At 39.0% G+C, this 20,724-nt stretch overlaps 1 protein-coding gene across 1 annotated transcript in view; it reads right to left on the reverse strand.

Annotated features, from left to right (window-relative positions):
* The window catches only part of TTC29 (tetratricopeptide repeat domain 29), a 209,624-nt gene extending 197,887 nt beyond the window's left edge, over positions 1-11,737 (reverse strand). The window contains exon 1 of the mRNA XM_054203188.1: positions 11,643-11,737. The gene's annotated coding sequence lies outside the window, so the exon portion shown is untranslated. The remainder of the gene's footprint in view (positions 1-11,642) is intronic.
* Between the last annotated feature and the right edge of the window lie 8,987 nt (positions 11,738-20,724).

Raw genomic sequence — 20,724 nt, forward strand, 5'->3', positions numbered from 1 at the left:
TTTAGCCAGAGAAGTGTCATAAGAGACAGGCATTCTGCTCCAGGAGCTGTACAAAGTGCAGACTGAGTCACTGCACAGCAATGTGTAGCAAACAGCAATATTTAGCTAAAGTACTGATCCTGCCATTTTTAAAATTCACTTGATTTTGTGTACCGCCACCAACTTCTTGTTCAGAATTACGGCAGCTTCAGTCCTAGTCTTTGGGGAATATCTGAGAGACATTTCGGTGTCTGATTCTTCAAGTAGCTCATTAGGGTGATGAAAAGCCACATGATGAAGGGGCAGTGCCATGCTTGAAGAGCTAGGGGTTCCTCTTGTCTTGAATTATTAACAAGTCAATATTTAGTGGACTGCTCCCGCCTGCCTGCCTACAGCAGGTGGTACCCCACTGCCTTTCACTTGGAAAGCATCTGCTTGCTCTGCGCCTCCCCAGAGCTTGCTATAGTCATTTGTTCGATTTAAGACAGACACTGTCATTATTCCGTGCAGCACTTCACAGAAATACTTCCTACTAAATGCTTGAACCATCTGAGCAGCACTAGGCAGGCTGCAGGCTTCATTAATAATGCATCCCTGCTTATCAATAGATTTAGACAACTGGTATTTAGAAGCTTCTTCAGAAGGAGTGGGTTTTTTTCACACCAGTTAGCTTCATTCTGTCAGTTCCTTGATGTAGACATTACATCCAACTGAGTTCTGAAAGGCAGAGGTGCTAAAACTGTATTTGAGCTGCTCCCTTGCTTTGGAGCACCATTTGACTGATGTAACTCTTAAGATCAGCCCCTCTGTTGCATTATTCTTTGCTGGTTCCAGGGTTTGGGGGGAGGGGTGGTTACTTTTACATTAAAACAGAAATTTGCCTTTATCTTACTTAAAATATCTGGAAGCATTGGCATTCTCAACAAATTCAGCTTCCACTAAATGTTCTCTGGACTCATCTCACAAATGAGGGAAGAAGATTCTGTATTAGTGACCTTGTGATTTGCAGAGGAGCGGCAACCACTTTTGGCAAAGCATTCAGAATGCTAAAACCAGTTAAAAATATCAGACTGCTGCCCGGGTCAAACAGCAGTGTGGACAAAGTAGCTATTGCCCAATTTAATATAAGGGCAGGGAAAAACAAAGATATAATTCCATTTTGGGAAAAAAAAAGAAAAAAAAAAGCAGCCTTGAATAGCTGTGTCATGCTTATAGGGAAGAAATGCTTGGATCCGTTTTGGTTGTGCTAGTAAGCCTTCCTTCTGGATCCGGTTTCCCCTCCGCCTGCCCCTTGGTGAATCCCACAGTCTTCAGGTGGATTTCTGCAGCGCGGTTTTCTTCTTGGGCTGCTTCTATCTGCTATTCACAAACCTTTTTTTTTTTTTTTTTTTTAATCAAGCACGCAAGCAAAGGGTTAGAAAAGATATGTACAGATCTTACCTAGCCTGTCACCCTTACTAAAAGTTTAGAGAAGTCTCTTTCAGCCCTGTTACCTCGTCCCTGCATGAGAAGAAGCCGCTCTTTGCTGCAGTTTCTGCCCCTCCATCTCTAGAGATACTCATCTCTAGCTGATGTGAACAAGCCGCTCAGCAACTTCACATTTTTTGGTAGAACTGAAATCCTTCAGCGGTTTCATATCCCCTTTGTTCCTGGCTCACACAAGGAAGCCAGGCTACACAGTTTTCTTTCTTTTATTTGTTTGCTAGTTGCTTGACGTAATTCCTTGATCCTTCATGATAGGAAATTTTGTAAGTTTTTGTGGGGTTTTTTGTTTTTGTTTTTTTTTTTTTCCTTCAACTACAGGAATTAATTAAATGAGAAGACTTTAGCAGAAAGTATGGAAATATTAACGCACAATGGCATTGGACAAAGTTTGCTGTCGGGCTAATTGCAGACTGCTTTTAGTATAGATTGGTTTCAGTGTAGAATTGCTGGTTGCTAATGAAATAATTACATACCACTTTTCTTTTCTTAGCCAGTAAGAGTCACTGTGCATACACAGATTAATCACACACGCACATTAGATTTAATACCTCTTGGACCTATCAGAGATAATGTGTACATCAAGGAAAACTCTGTGTAAGCAGCTATCCAATCTGCTCTCCAAGGCATACTTCATTTAAATGCCCTGGTTTCTGGCAAATCGAGGGCCCAACCCTGTACCCATCGATTCGAGAAATACTCAACCAGCACCAGAAGAACTGGATGCTGTTTGTACAACGTAGTTTGTGAATAAACAAACACTTATTAAATTGTTGACACTGGCACACGTACACAGTCTCAGCATCTGCTGAAGTTCATGGGAAGCTGAAGTTTGTCCAAAAAGGGCAGAATTTGGCTGTAATGAATAGGATGACATTCACGCTATAAACAAGGGAAGCTGAGCTGTAGCTGCAGCTGCTGCTGTGCTTACCACAGAAGTGCACCTTTCAAATATCTGTCAAGAATTGAACATGAAACCCAATTCTGCGATGCCTCAAGGACAGAGTTCTGATAGGAGGAATAAAGCTGCAGTTTAAAAAAAACAATATTTTGTTCTAATAGTTTTATGCAGATATATGAGAAACGAAATTATTTCCATCACAACTCTTCTTACTCCTTTGAATTACACAATGGATGAAGCTTTTCATAATGACACTTATTACAGGGGATTGAACATCCATGCTGAAGGGACCTCTTTGGAAGGAGTTTGCATCCTATCCCTGTCCACAGCAACTAGGTCACACATGATTTCTCCAAAGATGTAAGAGCCTATTTCAGAAGGACGACTTGTGGATCAAAAGGCAGTTCAATCTCTTTGCCTCTTAATTCCTCAGCCTAGCTAAGAGGTGCCAGTGGTAACTAATTTGCAGCTGTGTCCACCAGTAACTATGCTGTTGTCAAAGCCTTGTTTAATAAATTAAGAATGATTATTTAAGCAAAGGTACTGTAAGGTACAGGGAGTCAACGTATTTATTATGTTCTTCTTTATTAACTTTGAAGGAATAAAATCCCTTATGCCATCATTATATCCCTCTAACAGGGTAAAATTCACCTGTCATGTAGAAAGTAAGCACAAGATCTTCAGCCCTATCTATATAAATCTTGCTACATAGATCTTCACATCGTCAGTGGACAGATAAAATGCAGCAGACAATATACACGTGCAAAAGCCACAAAGGAACAAAGAAGCCGCAGAAAAGCAAGAAATTGTGCATGGGCCTCTGTTTCTGCAGATTCAGTGCCTCTAAACTGTCAGGAAGAGCAGCAGCTCTTCCTGAAGCTGAAGCAGTAGGAACCTAGGAACCAGAGCACTGAGCTTCACACTTTGGCTTGGAGCTGGAGAACACCCTCTAAATCAGCCTGTTCTTCATCAGGACCGTGCGATTTCTCCGTCCCACCACGGAAAATTATTTCACCCTCAGGCTACTCTGATTTTTCGACTGCCACCGAATCAGAATAAAAATTCTAATTTTTTTTACAGACTCTTATTTTCTTGCCTCATGCACAGTTAAAAAAAAAAAAGGAAAGAAACTAATAAAATAAAGCTGGTTTAATAATTTTTAAAGAGATTTTAAATGATACTCACTTTATCAAGGCTGATGAAAATGACAGTGGTGTCAGAGGGTAACAGGTTGCTAATAAATACAATAGTTTAGGAAAGTGCTATTCTTGTCATGGAAAAATATATTCTGAGAAAAATAATACCACTGTAATTCATTTTTGAAAGCTATAGAGACTTCTTGGATGAGGAATGCAGTTATTAAAGGCAAAAGTACACAATATGTTGTAATGAAATGGTTGCGCTACGCACTTCATTAAACGTTTTGTGAGCCATCTGGGAAATTCCAGCTCTCCCCCCTTCAGAAGGAAATGTTTTACGTGGTCGGATCACTAGAGGGAGCACATAGAGCAAGAGCGACAAACAAAAACATACCGCCTGGGTGACCCCAGCCTGCGAGCAAAGCTGAACGTGGGGAAAGATTAACCAAGGGGCTACCATAATTTGTGTTTATGCTTCCAGCGCAAGAAACTGGATTACAGGATTCATTGAGAAAGACCTGACCGCTTCCAGCTATCAAAAATAAGTTGATACAGCAATGCTGAAGTTCTTTCTGAGCGACCGAGTTGGGAAAAAGCTGACAGACTGCGCATTGCACACGTCCATTGGAAGAAAACACACTTGTCATATGAGATGCTGAAAAGCTTAAAAATTCAGAGAGCACAGTAGGGAGTCTTCCAGAAGGATTCAAAGAAGTGATATGTTTTGGATGTGTTGACTGTTTGATTTACAATATTTAAAGGTAGAAAATAAAGGGAAAGGAATCAGTCAGATTTTATATAAACCTCAGAGGAACAGCAGCTAAGGAAGGGCTGAACTGCAGATGTACTGGAATATCTATGATATTTACATGATCATTTCAAAAGCTCATCATTTGTGTAAAAAAAAGAAAAAGAAAGAAAGAAAACCAAGCACCTAAGTCTGTGCTTTAACATTATTAGCAGTATTGCTGGAATAATACTGTTTACAGAGCACATTTTACATTTTTAGCTCACTTTAATCCACTATTCCTTACAGATTAGCAACAAAGCCTACATTACAGACAAAAGAACCAGTGTAGAAGAAACTGCACTTACATCACAGAAGCCAGTGGGCTGCTGAAGTGCAGTGCCTTCCTTAAAAGAATTTACAATCAATGCTGTAAACTTGAGGTATGCGCCCAGCAGACTGTATAAGGCAAACATGAAGATATCATTGTACAATGTTATAGAAATAATATGTAATATAAATAGTGGAAACTTCTCTTTTTGCTCATTGTTTATTGAATCCTTCGGCCTGTAAACTTTACTGTTTTCCCTCACCTGGAATTACAGCATGCTCATTTGAATACCACAGCATAAAATAAAGATTGAAATTTTAAATGAGTACTTTCATTGGCAAAATTTTTTTTAGTGTCTTAGATGAATTGCAATAACAATTATCTCTGCCGATATCCATAGACTGGCACTCGGAAGGCCCCTGTGGATATGAATACCGCCCAGCCCCAGAGTGTACCATCTGGCACCCCCAGGCTTCACTTAGACAATTTTACATCGAGTCCAGTGAAACCTTAAGTAAAGACTGACTTTAGTTTGAGTGACTCTTGCTCCCCAGTCCTTGGTGGAAGGCACGGTCCTGTCGCACGCTGACACAGTGCACTGAGTGATATGCATGCACGTAACCCAGAGAATTTCAGTCTTAAGCTTCTCTTCTTGAAACAGCAATTAGGGATTTTAGCAGCGAAATGCTATTAACGGTGAACAACCAAGTCTACCTGTCAGCCTCCCTCCTGCACCCCTTCACAAACGTGTTTGTGTACGAACAAGTAAGTGTCGGGGTGGGGACGCATTTCCACACGCAGCAATATCGTCTCCCAGTGGCACTCTTGCTGGGTGGTCCCGCAGGATTTTGTGGCAGGAGATAAACCCAAGCCCTAAACTGTCAGTAACCTGTCAATCCCAGTAGCATTCATTTCTAGGACATTCATGACTTTCAATGGTCCGTGCATAATTTTCTTCCTTTAGGCACAAAGTTAATCTCAGCCTACGAATGGTTTCTTCGACTGCTTACTTGTGATTATTTTGCTGGCAGAGAGCTCCCTGGTTGAGCCATACCTGTTTGGGTAAGAGGCGGTAACACAAGGCTATTCCTGTCCTAACAGTAATAAATGTTTTCTGGTATATACATACATAATACAACTCTATGGCTCTCCATATGTGCATATATATGGATATGATACACTAAAATAAGCCTGATGTTACATAAAGATTGCCAAGCCAATCAATCACAAGCTGACAAAAATACTTAAAAAGAAGCCAAAGGAAACACTGGTCTTAAGGATATTCATACAACCCTCAGTTTCTCCCTGAATCACCAGTGTAGTACAATCTTAAACTTCATTATCACTTCTCTTTTTTTCTCCCTACAAAATCATTGCCTTATTCAACAAACATTTACATATTAAATACTGTTCAGGGAATGGATCATTCCAAAAACTTATTCTCACGCACTTCCCATTTCTGCACTGAGAATAAAATTATTGATTTCTGTGTCACCAGTTTCATTGTGCTTTACAGCAAGAACGCATGTGTTTTCACATACACAGCCTCGACCAGCAGAAAAATTATTATTATTCCCATTTTATAGATGGAGGACTAAAAGCTAGAGAGATTGAAGACAAAATGTCAATGGACCACTAATTTTCTTAACAACACTGAGACTGAAATGGGTGCTACGGAAGTAAACTCATCTTTGTTGACTCTGAGACTATTTTTTGTGCGTGTGTGTCCTGTAACTTCCTCCTGAATTTATTGCACACTTTCCAAATGGGACAGTAAAAGAGGCAGGAGTCCTATACACGTGAGTCTCCTCTTGTCTTGCCTCTCTCGGAGAGACCTTTCCACTCTGCCATGGCACTAGGAGCAATGCCACATTCAGGTCCCATTTAGCCTGCCTCTCTGAACGGCAAGCCGGAGGGCTTATGTTAGGCTTTGTTTATTGATATTCTATTAGCAAATAAAACGAGTCCCCCGAACAGCTTCTTACAAAATATACTATGGTGAGGGTTTTGGCAGAGGGAGAAAACACGAGGAAGTCTTGGGACAACAGCCCTTCTTTCAGCACTTTTCAGTAACAAGGAACGTGCTTTCAGGTGTATGAGGTGGGTTTTCCTGATCAGTTGTTTAAAGCCATCACACAGCCCTCTGCTTAGTGTGTGCATGCTCCTTGGAAAAGATATAGGATGAAAATTTTTCCTCCTTGTTCAATATTTGTTTGCCAAGCTCTGCAGAAAACTGAAATGAATAGTCAAGTGTGGTTTTACACAGCTTTTGGCCATTCTGCCTTCTGTTCTGTATCTTTTAACCTCCAGGGCGTAATTCTTCCTCCTAATCAATCCCCTTTTGCATTCCTTATGGATTCTCTTCTTACTTTTAACACACAGTTTAAGAGGACTATCATTCCAGGGAGATCTATACTCCTTTCTACTAGTATCATCTTGCTTGCTGCTAAAACTTTTTTGATTCAAAGTTGTTATATGCCTCCTCCAGGTTCAAATATGTAAGCTTCCTATTACTCACTAAATATCCCCATTTTTTCAGTTTGCCTTTCTAGGGCCCCAGAAGTACAGATTTATCTTTCACTTTTCTCAGAAAAAGAATTGGACAAAATTGAATCTGCTCTAAGTTGTTTTTATGTCCAGCCCCTTTAGATCTTGCTGTTCAGTGAAACTAAGCATAACACATCATTGTGTTTTGCTGGTTCACTGATTGTTTGGTAAAAAAATCTACCTTCATTCACTTTCAAGAATATCTGAGACCTGACTTTATTGGAAAATAAATTTGTGAAGTCGCAGTGTTCAAATGTCCAGTTTTTCAATAGACATTTTTTTATGTCTTAGTCTGGGAAAGAGAAAATCTCTCATGATCACATAAATTCCTTTACTAGTTTCTGTCCCACCTCACAAAATGGATATCACTATCCAGTTCCGAACCTTAGATATTTCTCAACATCCCTCTTCCCGGTGGCCCCATTTTTTATTTCACTAACAGACAATTCTGTCTCGCTGCCTAGGCGTATATTTCTCACTTTCCTAATCAATTTTCAATTCTTTAATCCAGAGTATGTCATGGCTGCCATAGTTCTATCACTACTGCAAGTTTTGGGTTTGTATCCAGTACGAAGAGTTTTAATTCCTTCATCCTATTGTTCAGGCTTCCAGCAGTAGGAGGAACAGCCAGTTCCAGTGTACTTGATGTACCCTTTCATTTGCCACTGATAATCATCACTTCTTTCTTCATTTCATCCTACTGCAACTATGCCTCTTTCCCTTATACTGCCTGTAGAAGGCTTAAACAGTTAATGCTACTTCCCCATTCTTCCCCAGTTTCCTAGTTTAGAGCTTTTTTTTACCGGTCATGTCTGCCATCAACTTAGGAAGCTCTTTCCTGTACATTAACTGGAGTCCCTCATTTGAAGAAAGAAACATAATTCCTACCTCCATCACACAGGTCAAACACTGTCATACCTTCGTAAAAGCATCACACCCCGCTTTCTCAGGATTTAGGTCAAAAGACCTGAATTTCCCTTCTCCAAAGGGCCAAGTCAGGTTCTCAGGAGCTTCAAATGAACTAAACAGAAATGAAGGTTGATTTTATGGGAACGCCATATAAAAGCAAGTAATGTTTGCAAACATTATACTTTATCACGTGTGCAGCACAGGGATTACATCTACCGTTAAGGGAAAGCCAAACAGTAATCCACACCCAGTCCTTGCAACGGGCCCTCATCCTCCATGACCATGCTTCTCTACGTACCTATTTGGCCACTACAGTCCCATCGGCCTCTGTCTATTACCATTTCATTTAGGTGCAAAAGAGAGGAGCGAGGGGCCAGGGAGAATCTATTCTTCTTCTCAGTCTGTTCAGAAGCTTTAAGTGCTCTGACAGCAATTAAATGCAATTAATACAAATATACTGTGCCTGGTGGCACAATACATTAAGAAGGTAAAATCTCAGCCAACATAGCACTAATCTCCTTGCTCCCACATCTATCCCTAACCTTCTACTCTTCCCAGGAGAGAGATACTTCCCAGGAGTATCTTTTAATAGGATTTGGAAAATAATATAAATTAATTTCATGCTTAAAGAGTTGAGGATTAAATCCAAATGTAAAAGGAAATAAATGTTGCTTCAAACTAAGGAACAGTAGCGCACCTTTTTGATTTTTAAACATTAATAAGGCGGCAACATCCTATAGGACAAAGCCTCTTGCCATATGAAATCCACATTTTTAACTGCTCAGATAAGAAAATGTCTGCAGTTCCATGAAACCTTAAAGCTGTCTGTGGTATTTCCAGCATCGTTGCTCTTGTCCTAAAAGCATTTGCCTTGACATCCCTTACTGCCGGTGCCACCACACGCTCACAGGCAATAGGGCACAGTCTGGGCCTTCTTATGCTGAGATGTGAAAAATCAATTGAATCCCCAGCAGATGGAATCACTGGTGCAGAAAGTGACTAAACACTAACAGTTATTCTGTGATACCAAACTCTTGAAAGAGGATACTGCAAATACATACACTACAAGAAAAAAAAAAGGTGATTTAATTTACAATAACTCTCTGGATGGTATTGTTATTTTGGGGCTCTGTTCTTCTACAGAGATTTGCTATTCACTGGTAAATTAAGAATTTATCTCCAAATATTTTCTATTCACTGATAACACACAGGTATATGATACAATATGGTATGATACACACTGATATATGACATTATCACATCACAATAGTGAAACACGCAGAATATTTCTATTCCCTTAGCATCATGCATTAAAAACAGACAAGACTGACAAGCCGAGTCTTTACATACTGGGACAGGAAACACAATTTTTATTTCTATTCCATACTTGTGTGATTCTAGGTTCTATATGCTTGTTTTACTAAATAATGTCTAATTATTACATCCTGTGCATAGCATCTATAATATACAGTTCAGTCCTTGGTATGAATAAATCCAGCCTGATTCCTCTTTTTTTTCCCTATTTATTCTTCCTTCTTTTTTTTCTGTCATTCTCTATATTTTCTGCTGATTTCATCAGCATCTTCTCACCTCTCTCTCCGATTCTTTGTTTCTCTCTTTCACTTCGCATATTGCCTTGTATATCTGTGCTAACATCCAGCTGAGCTGCAGGGAGGATTTTTTTTTAGTGTACTCTCTGTTTTTGTCAGTCCTATTATAACATACTCAGGATGATATACTACACTTGAAAGCTTCTAGTATAAACGTAAAGAAGTCCTATTATCTATTCCCAAAAGAATGTTAATCATAATGCTTTAATCATAATGATAATCATATATGTATTTGGAAAAAAACCACATTGCATAGTTGAGCATAGGAATAAATGTCACAAGATACACGTTCTCGTCCTGGCTTTTGCACAAACAATCTTGTGGTTGCAAGGAAACTATCTGATTTTGTTTTCTAGTTTAGTTTACCTGTCAAAATATATGAATAATACTGGCCTACTTGATTGGGGGATGCTTGGTTCAGCTAATGCTTATAAAGGCTTTGAGAACATTGACTATGCCAGGCTAAAGAGGTGCAAATTATTATTAGCTGTCAATTATGTTTTATAGAAAACACTGTGGCTGAACGCTCATCAAACTTGCAAATTGGTAGAAAGAAGAAAAAGAGAGAAAAGAAAGAGGGAGAACAGTAAAGACTGCTTTGAAACAGTATATATTGGAGACCGAGTGTGATCCAAGGCAACAAAACTTTCGTGTGAAATCTTCATAATCTGCACAGCTACACCTCACCTGAAGTGTGAAACTGCGGCGTACACACACAGACCAGTCAAAATGAAACTTTCCAGCTTTAAATTCTCCAGTTTTCTGTACAGACTCTGTGCTGTAACTATACTGATGCTAATGGTATGAGGTCAATTAACTTTGATCTATAATGACAAGAGCACTAGCTCCCTAATTTAGTGGAAAAAATAAACTTTCAGCAACCTTGAACGCTCCCTGTGCACCACTATGTGTGCTTCCTATCAAACTTATAATTGAGCACACTCTAGCGGTCTGCAGCATGCTAAGAAAACTGTGCACACAAAAGTACAGTCAGACGGAATAAATGGGTTCATACATTTAACTGTGCAATATGACACTGTCCAGCTGTACAATATGTTCAGCTGTGGACAACTCACCCGTCGTCTTCCAGCGGTTTGAGAACCTCTGGCTTAAAGACCGATGATGTTCGACATTTGCAATTTCCACGTTCTGTAGCTTGCTCCTCAATGACATTATATAATGCTTTATAAACTGGCTACGGCAATTTATGGGAAAAAAAATGCACGTCACTAGATTAACCGGTTTGAGATCATAATTCATCTCTAATGGCCTTTCTTTGACAACAAGAAAACAAAAGAAAACTAAAGCTGAAAGGGCTGTTCTAGTAATGTCAAAAGTTGGCATTCTTTATCAGTCTTTAACTTAAAAGCAATCCTTGTCAGAATAATGATAAAGGCATCATAGGGATTTTGCTTTTCATGTGTCTGACATATAAATCAATGATCCAAAAAACAAATCATTATATATGTATTTTTTTTTAAAGTGAATATAAAACAAGCCAGCTTGTCTACATTTTATATTCCTCTTTGACAGAGTCAGTTATACCGTTTCTCTGAGCGCTCACTCACGGCTGAAACTGCTCCCTCCTCCCAGTTATAACACTGACCCCGTTTAGAGAGCACATCACAAATAGATGCACTGAAATCAGTAGCCTTTTCCAGGGTGTGAGCTGACATAATGGGTGGCTTTGCTTTCTCTTGGGAGCAAGCACTCTCTCTATCACTAGGACAAATGACCTGTAGGAGAGGTACCCAAGGCCAAGCACTCTATTTCCTTATAAATGCCAGATCAGATCATAACACATTACTGTGACTCGCTGTGTTAATGACCAAGCACTTCGATTTGCAGGAAAAGCATGAAGACGTATCAGACTGAAGCTAAGCCCCGTGTATGTCAGAGTAGACTTTCTAAGCAGGCACACTGCTTTTAAAACTTCACTTTCCCTTTCAGTACACAGCTTTGAAATTCATAGTTACAAACAGACCAAACCACTTACATTATCAGAAGCGAGGCTTACCTTACAGCAATTGCCATCTGTTAGAAACGGGGTAAATGACGTGTTTTTCATGTCAGGGAAGGGTGGTTTTTCAGCTCTCAAGGAGTTCTTCACTTTGCATGTTATTATTAGTAGTAAATTTTTTTTAAGTGCAGGTCCTTCTTCCTCAGAGTGGGCAGATGCCAGCAACTGTAAAGCCTTTCTCAGAAGTACATGGCTCCACCTCATGCCTCTATAATCCTGAGAGCGAACGAGGATTACTGAGCCTAAAAAATAAAAATAAAAAAATATTATTTTTTCAGGTTTGAATGAATCAGAAAAAGAAAAATAGAACTATTCCATATTTTGGAGGAAGAAAAAAAAAACAACCCAACCGTACTATGGGAACAATTAAAGGTAAATTAATAAAGAGGAGAAGTAGAGAAGGAAAATAAAGGTTAGATGATAGAATATCAGACAGAGAGAAAAGAAGATGTAACCAATAGTAAAGGATTAGAAATAAAAAAAAAAGAGGAGAGCAGTTTAGTAATAAAAAGGAAGTACTAGAAATAAAAATATTTGCTCACCCTTTTTTGCATCTATTAAGATTAACAGAAACCTGAGGAAAAAAAGGAAAATATGAAATATCCACAGTGAATAGAAAAGCTTCCTGAAAAAAAAAAAAAATCCAACAGAAGAAACCTAGGAAATTAGAAAGAGAATACATGTGGAGGGAAGGAAAAATATAAAGGCATAACATAAGGACGTAGGCCTTCACACTGGTTGCCAGTCCAACCACCCTGTAACCATAGACAGCCATAGTAGGGAAGTCTGGCTCAGAATTGCCCACCAGGTACTCAGTTCATGTCAGGCCATGAAACACTTAACCGAGCATTGAAGTAAACAAAACATTTACTGCGTCAAAATAACATGTCAGAGGCAGAGAGCAAAGTACAACGTGGTATCTTAGATCCCCAAAAAAGATATTTTTCGTTAAAATTCTCAGGAGAATCTCAGAAACTGTACCCCCATGCTCTACAGGAAAGCTAGGACAATGTTTATTACTGGTAGCTTTTCTAACACCCTGACTTTCCACATAAAGCCAACAAGATACATGAAAGCAGAGGCTAACAGTGACTCCAACTCAAGTTCCTTTGATAACACAACTCTTCGGATGCATCGTTCTTCTCAATGAAGGTATTCACAAGCTTATATGTATTCCTCAATATACACATCCTTAGATGTAGGAAAATACGCAGATGTGTTGCCAAATTAGGAGCATAAGCGTAACAGCGTTCATTTCCGTTCATGTCAGATGGACTATGGTTACTTCCAAGTCTGAGAAATCTGTGAGAAAAGCTCTTCATTCTTTGAACTCTTAGTCCTAGACTATTTTCAGAAACTCTTATTAACTGAACTATTCTAAAAAACAGTATGCAAACTTGAATACCTATTGCACTGAAGAGCTGCTAGGGCAATGGGCCATGCAGATTCTCTGTCGCCTTCCTCTGCCAAGGATATTAGTCTCCTGCTTACTGTGCTTTTATCTGTGTTTATCCTCTAAACTAAATTAATTGAAATCACGTCTTTATCTTCTACTACTTGGAAGTCCTTCCTATCGTTTCCATCTTAAGGCAATTCCTTAGTGGAGCCCATTTTCTTTTCCATGAAAGTGGCATAAATAATAGTGGACAGAGAAACAGAACAGGTTTGGTAAAGCAGGTTATAGTCAGTACATTTCAGCTGGCTAAGGCTTAGATTTCTTGGCACAGAAATCAGGAATCAAACTTTGAGACATTACTTTTTTAAGCAGCAACTTAAACAAAACCAGTTATTTTGCTTTAAAAGTCGGTGATGTTTTCTCCATACATATTGCATTATGTTAAAGGTAAAGGAAGACCAAGTTCTAAAAAGAAATTTTTATCTGATGTAAAACTTTTTAAAGAAAGTCTCACAAAAGCATTCAAAAATGATACACACCACTACTAGATAAGAAAATAGCAAAGCCTTGTGGTTTAGTCTCGTTTTGTTGTGAAGACGATAAAGAGTTGCGCTTGCTTGCTTTTCTTCCTTTTGCCTTCATACAGCCACGTGGAAATTCCTCTTAATCATATTTATACAGAATGAAAGGTTGTCTTCCATTTTTAGAAAGCTGAATTATCCTTTCTAGGTAGCTACTGAAAAAACACAGTCACGGGAGTTTTGGAGACAGCAAACAAGAGAGAGGGCATCAGAGCTAAAGTGAATTTAATGTAAAAATAGAAAATATTTAGAATTATTATTTCTGCTTTACCATTTATGTTTACTTAAAAATGAATGTTCCTTTCTTTCCTTAACATGTTCTTGGTGTTTAAAAGGGTACATGTATTAGAAATCAGTTTGTATCTCTCAGAGAAAGATCATAGCATTTATATGCCTGTATGTCTGTCTCAGAAGAGTTAGAAGTATGAGTTTTATATACAGATGTACTCAGAGATATACTTATATATATATAGGCTTCTGGGTCCCACAAACAAAACTCAGGTATAGGCAAATACATGTTTTCTTTTTCTACCCCATATGAACCACGTGGCTGGTTTTGAGCAACACAATTACTCTTCCCTAGAGTCAGCAGGAAATAGATTCCATAACAACATCTGAAGAGTACAGAATATAGATCAGTCCTTGTTAAGTTTATATTTGATACGAGTGTCATGTTAGAGAAAATGCACGAGCATAAACTCTCCAGACAGTAGATTGCCATTGTTAGCTTTTTGCCAAGCAACTCCGTGACACCTGTTTTCAGGCCTCCCGATGAATCAGAAGTACCTTCAAACACATTAAAGAATGAGACGGAAGCAGGCAGGTCAGAGGAAGAGAAAGATCTATAGGTTGGATCCTTCATCCCTAAGAAAAGAAAAAAAAACACCCTATACTTACTCTTACCCTTGGTGAATTACCAGGTTTCGTTCAGTTTTGCAGGGCTTTGTTTTATTCTAAATTACTGCATTGTGCTTTCCTTGATACCTCTGTATAAAGGCTATTACCATTTACCATCTTACAGTGATCTGTTACATTTGACTGAGCAAAACTTCTGTCATTTGTATTGGTAACAATATTTTGCAAGAATTGTTTAGCTTAAATTGTTTATTACTTTTTTTAAAAAGAAAAGGTTAATGAAAGTGCTTTATTTGAACTTCACAAACATTCCTGTTAATAGCATTTACCAAAAATATGAAAAATAGCTAATAACAAAATACAGTAGTTAAAACAGGATTTTTTCCAAGCCAAAACATTATTTGCTAAGCTTGGTATATGGATATTTTAAACATCTGTGCTAATTGTGCCTGTCTTTTTAAAAATAAGCCTTTGACTTTTTGGAAGGGATATTTATGCAGGGTAGCTGTGATAAATAAGGTAAGTGCTGGAATTTCTAGCCCTATGGATGATTTGCACATGCAAACTGAGTACAAATGGATTTCAATCGCATTTTTTTCTACTGGTTCTGTACACATTTGATAGTGTGCAAACGTTCATACTAGCAATTTGCACGTGTAAGGCTGCGTATACATACACACAGTGCCCAGAGTGAATTATGTCAGAAAATTAGACTTTCAAAGTTTCCTTTTGAGTAGTAACAGAGAGCGCCCTGCATTACATAGGCTGGAGACCCATTATACTGAGCTGTATCTAAAACGACAGTTTCTCAACTAATGAAATCATATATCTTTTGTTCACTCTACAACACGATATAAAGGTGATCCTTTGAATTAAACATGCATAAAGCAGCAGTGATAGTGGCTAAGCTGAGTTAGGCTAAGTATCCACAAGAACCTATGGAAATGCACATTTCATAGCTGTGGACAAAGATAATGGCATGCAAGGAACTGCTATTCCAGAAAATGATGTAGCCTTTCATCCTTAATAACCAAATAAAAAATGGGAAGTCAGTACTTGGGAGCTACTCCAGCAAGCAGATCTCCAGGAAACAAGGTTCCCCACAGACTATTCCTTGATCTTAAAGCTTAACGTGAAACATTTATATGCACGTAGCACCTGGCCAGAAGACGTGGGAAGGCACTTTTATCACACTGGCTGTATTTCTTTCTTAAATAATAGATTTCCTCTTTTTTTCCCCCTCTCCTAGAAATGGAATACATGCTCAATAATGTTTCTGTACTTTTTTTTTTTCCAACAGTTTAAGAACAACCAGACAATCTTGAAAACCTCAATATCACACAATCTTGAAAATCATTAACACCCCTCAAACCGTCTGCTGCTGAATTGCATACCAGTTTTTGAAAGCAAAAATATGTAGTCCAAATAAGTTAAGCATTATTTGGATGAAGAAGTGTTTGGTTTTGCTTGTTGTTTTTTGTTTTTTTTTTAATGCATTAAGGTTAATTGAATGCAAATCTTCCCCCCACATTTCTTTAGCATCCAGGCACACAGACTAACTAGGTCCAACTGAAACTACACAAGTCAGTTGAATTATGTACAATATTTTCCCAAAGGCATTCCACAGGAGTGAAGAACAACAGTATGTGCACCTTAAATCACTGCTCCAAGCCCTTGCCGGCTTCGCAATGGTTGACTCACTTGTGTCTTAAGCAGGAGTCAATGTGTCAAATATATATTAATATATGTAAACCTGTACATACTGCAGCTATATCTTTGTATTCTTCAAATTATTCTTGGTTTTATTTACATCCTTAATGTAGAATGAAATCAGTTATACATGCAAATCTCCATGATAACATCTATGCAACCTCTATGTGCATGCTTCCACTGAAGCAAATAGGAAAACACGCTTTGGATCAAATGACAAGTAGCTTAGTACAATGCATAGTCACCTCTGACTGCATGAAAAATGAAAGGGGATTTCCACATGGATTTTAATTTTTTTTCGGTATTAATATTTTCTTTACAAATAATAAATCCCAAAATATGTTACCCATTAAGACCAGCATCTGTTGAGTGCGCAGGCTGAGAAAGTAAAGCCTTTTTTTTTTCTTGTGCAAAACAACTCTTCACATCTTTATCGAACAAAAAGCACTGATTTTGCTTCAGCTTTGCAAATAAGTCCTGCATGTCAGCTGAGAGCAAAGCAGAAAAAAAAAAAATCCAAAACGAGATTACTCAAAATTGCAAATTGGGGCATTCGCTTATTTGAGTTTCTACTCTGGCTCCACTGCTACTGTGATACGAAGAGATTTTACTTTGGTTTGAATGTGAGAACATGCATTTTAAGAGAAACTGTGAAAGAAGTTTTTTCCCTGGTTACTTCTGTGGTCTGGGACATGCAGAATTTCAACACCATATTTCATCTTTAAGGCACCTTTTGCTAACTGCATCTCAGCTCTTGTCCCTTTTCCAGAATTTGCAGGGATTTGAGAAATAAATGTTAAAAAGATCACAAGTACACAGGAGGAAAAGCAGCTTTAGAGACTGCATACAACTCAGGCAGTAACAGATGCAATTAGGTCCAGGCAAAGCAAATGAGGAAATATTGGGAAATTTCACTGTCATTTTCACTTCTCACTACATCAGAAATCTTTGCTGTAAAGCGTGAATTAGACTTGCATGACATAAGATTAGGATTTGAAATGAGAAAAAAGCAGCAGCTCTCTTCCTCTGCAGCAGGAACAGAATGTGAAATACCTGAAAACATTTGGGGTTAGCACAGCTATTACAACAGCATTCATCTCTCCAGATGATTTTTCTAGATTTGCATACGTGTAGAAGAATAACAAATATTCCTCTTTTGTGCTTTCCCTCGTGTAGGGGTGTATTGTTTCCAGTTAACATTTTGGAACCCGAGGCACGGGAAATTCTCTGCACAAGCCAGTGGGAAATCAGCGCTCCCCTCTGTGCTCTCTCTTACGCTTTGAAAATCTTTAAGAGCGCTCACTGGTTTCTCTCCACCGCTCAGGAAGGAAACTTCGTAAAAATCAGCAAAAGTGAGGTCACTAGTTTTCAGTTAGACAGTTTTGAATTCGGGCAGGTTAAGCTACTGATAGGAGTTTAGCAATAGGGAGCAAGCCATTGCCACTGCAGGTACTGGGGCACTTGGTCATCCCTGTGAAATGCTGCCATGTTCCTTATGCTGGTACGTGGAGGAATGAGATTCAAAAAAAGTCCAGCATAATAAGCAGGAAACCCACTGTATTTTGTGGCAAATAAAGGGAAGCGAGCATGGCCTCAAGCCAGACAGCTATAGCTTAGTGACTAGAACATTCTTCTGGGACACAGCTCTAAACCCATTTAGTCAGACCAAACTCCAGCTTTCCTGGGCAAATATCGCAACCACTGAGCAGCTGAACAGAAAGCAGCATTTGCTTCCCTCTGTCATGTATTTTGCAGAGCCTGCTCTAAGAACAACAGAAGGCAGAGCACAGGATCTGGGACAGGCAGGGAAACCCCGACTTTATGAACAGTGAGAATCCTTAGAGATGTGCCTTTCCAGCACTGTCTCATTTGAGGCAGTTCAGATCATAATCCGAATCAGTTTTAGAAGTCTAGGGCTTCTAATGTAAATGAATGCAGGCAGACGTAGAAACTGGGAAAGTCCAGTGTCCATCTGAGTAGCAACTTGTGAAGATTTAAAATTGGGACACAGGTGGTCCAAAGGGCAGGCACCTAGGTGAACCATAAGTCCCCGACGTGAATTTACACCTAAAACATCCTGCTAAAGTTCGCTTATTTGGCTTGCTAAATGCGCTTATGACTCCATCTTCTTTGCAGTGAAAATAGTTGCTCAGCATGAGATTATTTCCTGTCCTCATTAAGCATGCTGAGAAGGAACTGCAAAGTCCTGCTCCAGAACTTTTACAGTCAGTCCAACGGCTGGGTCTCGGTACATCCTTTTCAAGTGAAGATTGCGAAGATTGCTTCATAGCAGTATTCCTTTCCCAAAAGGAACTAAAGAGGAGCTAGCAATAGTATCCAGCCTCTGCACCGATCACTCTGTTAACTGCTAGAGATTGCAAAAGAAAGGCCAGGCTTGTGGCCAAGCCATTTATTTGGTGCTCAATCTAATTCTTGGTACTAACTCAACTTTCTCTGTGACCCCGGGCAAGTTGCCTCTCAGTTTCTCAGTTATCCAGCTATAAAGTGGGAATTCAGAGTATCTCCATGTTTCCTTACCATCTGCCAAGTCTATTTTCATTGTAAACATTGGGCAGCAAATGTCTTCTATTATTCATAGACTAAGGCCAGACGGGACTAGAACACCTTCTCGTCTGACCTCCTGCATACCAGAGGCTATTATGTGTATGTGCGATACACAGTAGGGAGCTGGTCACAAATGGGGTCTCCAGGTGCTCTTTCAAAAGAAGAGAAATAATAATACTAACTCAAACACAGCCATCACCTTCCTCTATACATCCAAAACACTGGGCCTGTTTAGATTTTTGAAGTAATTTTTGTTATTTTTACAAAGCTAGCAAACTTCTGTGTGTTTCTTCCTTATTTTGGAAGTTGTTTCTGAAGATGATTTTTTTAAAATAGAAGTTACTGAAAGAGTTCATAAACATTAGGATATTTCAAAGACAAAATACTTGAACAGCACAGCTCCTGAGCTGATAACAGTGTGTGCTAGTGCACTTAGCATTAGTGAAATTGTTTCTAAACTAAACACGATAAGCTTTAAGAGAAAATAAATTCTGGAAATCAGTTAGACTGTCTGGGCATGATGCATAAAACCATATAAATCAGGCCTTCTTAGATTAACTTACTCCACTCTTCAATGTCTAACTATTGTAAGGCTTTTCCACGTAAAATACCCATATTCTCATTGTTGATTTAAGTCAACAAACAATGAGTAACTCAAGTTTAGCCAAATCACAATCCTTAGCTTTTATGCATTTTCAGGTAATATCTGTAGGTTTATAATGGAGTATTTAAATGGCACTCAACTCTGTTTAGGAGAGGATCAAATAAAATTCAGCTTAACGAGAATTAAGTTTACTCCTCATTTCTGCTGGTATAAAAAAGAAAACTGTGTAACTACTCAAAGTAGTAGTAGAATTTTCATATCTTACGTCTCAACGGACTGGAAGAAAATAGTGCAAAAGAAAGTACTGCAGCAAGAAATGTGACAGGAAGTGTCATATACATACTATAACATCACCTGTTTATTCAGTTTATAATTGTATTACACACTGCCATCATGTCAGCTCTCAGAAAAACACCATCATATTGACAAAGGCAGTAATTCACGTTGTTTCCCATCTGAGTGTGCGTGCGTGTGTGTTTTTCCTCAGGCTTTCCAATCCTTGTTTAAGGAGCCGTGATCATCTCAGTGTCAAAATTCAATTTATCAGATCCAATATATATTAAGGGAGTGAAATAAGGGCTCGCAGCATGTGAGAGTTCAAAGAAGATGATTTGATTATCCCCTCTGGACTTAAACCCCGTGATTCTGTGACATCTAGCACTGAAGTGAATGAGCTGGAAGACAGGCTGTCCACTTTCTGCCTCCTTATAATACAACCAAGATGATTTAACTATAAATTTTGAAGCGGAACGTAAGACAGTCCTCGACTGCACTCCCTTCTCATTCAACAGCTATGTAGGGACCTTCTCCGAGAACTTCTTTCCTGAAAGAGTACACTGGAAGAAAGCAGGTAAAGTTCATCAGATCTGAAGATAAAACCAACCTAACTTAAATACAGGCAGGACAATAACTCGGTTTGCAGGGAGGTTATGTTCAGGAAAATAGCCTATGGCCAAGGGCTCCACGACTTCGAATGGACCCTGTTATGCAGGACGGGATGAGGGAAGCTGGTACGGGAAGTGGAGGAAATGAAAACTGCGAGCAGAGGGGCAGGTAAGAGCCTGCCATCAGGAGTAATCAGGAGGTAACAGGAAACTCGTAGGTTTTGAAGTGATACCAGGTCATCTAATCTAACCCTGGAGAGTGCTGGGCTCAGAAGACAGCAAACCAGAGAGAACTGAACCAGGGGGGAGCCAGGGAATTGGAGAGAGTGCTGAGGCAGCTACGAACAACAAAGAGAAACAAGATGAAGGATTCAAGGAAGAAGAATATTGGGACAAAATGGAGTGGCAGGGAGGAGGATGAGGTGGAAGACTGAAGCAGGGAAATGAGGAGTAGTCACACAAGGACAGAAAGGTTTGGTCTTTG

The sequence above is a fragment of the Rissa tridactyla genome, chromosome 5 (assembly GCF_028500815.1).
Source record: "Rissa tridactyla isolate bRisTri1 chromosome 5, bRisTri1.patW.cur.20221130, whole genome shotgun sequence".
NCBI classification, from domain to species: domain Eukaryota; kingdom Metazoa; phylum Chordata; class Aves; order Charadriiformes; family Laridae; genus Rissa; species Rissa tridactyla.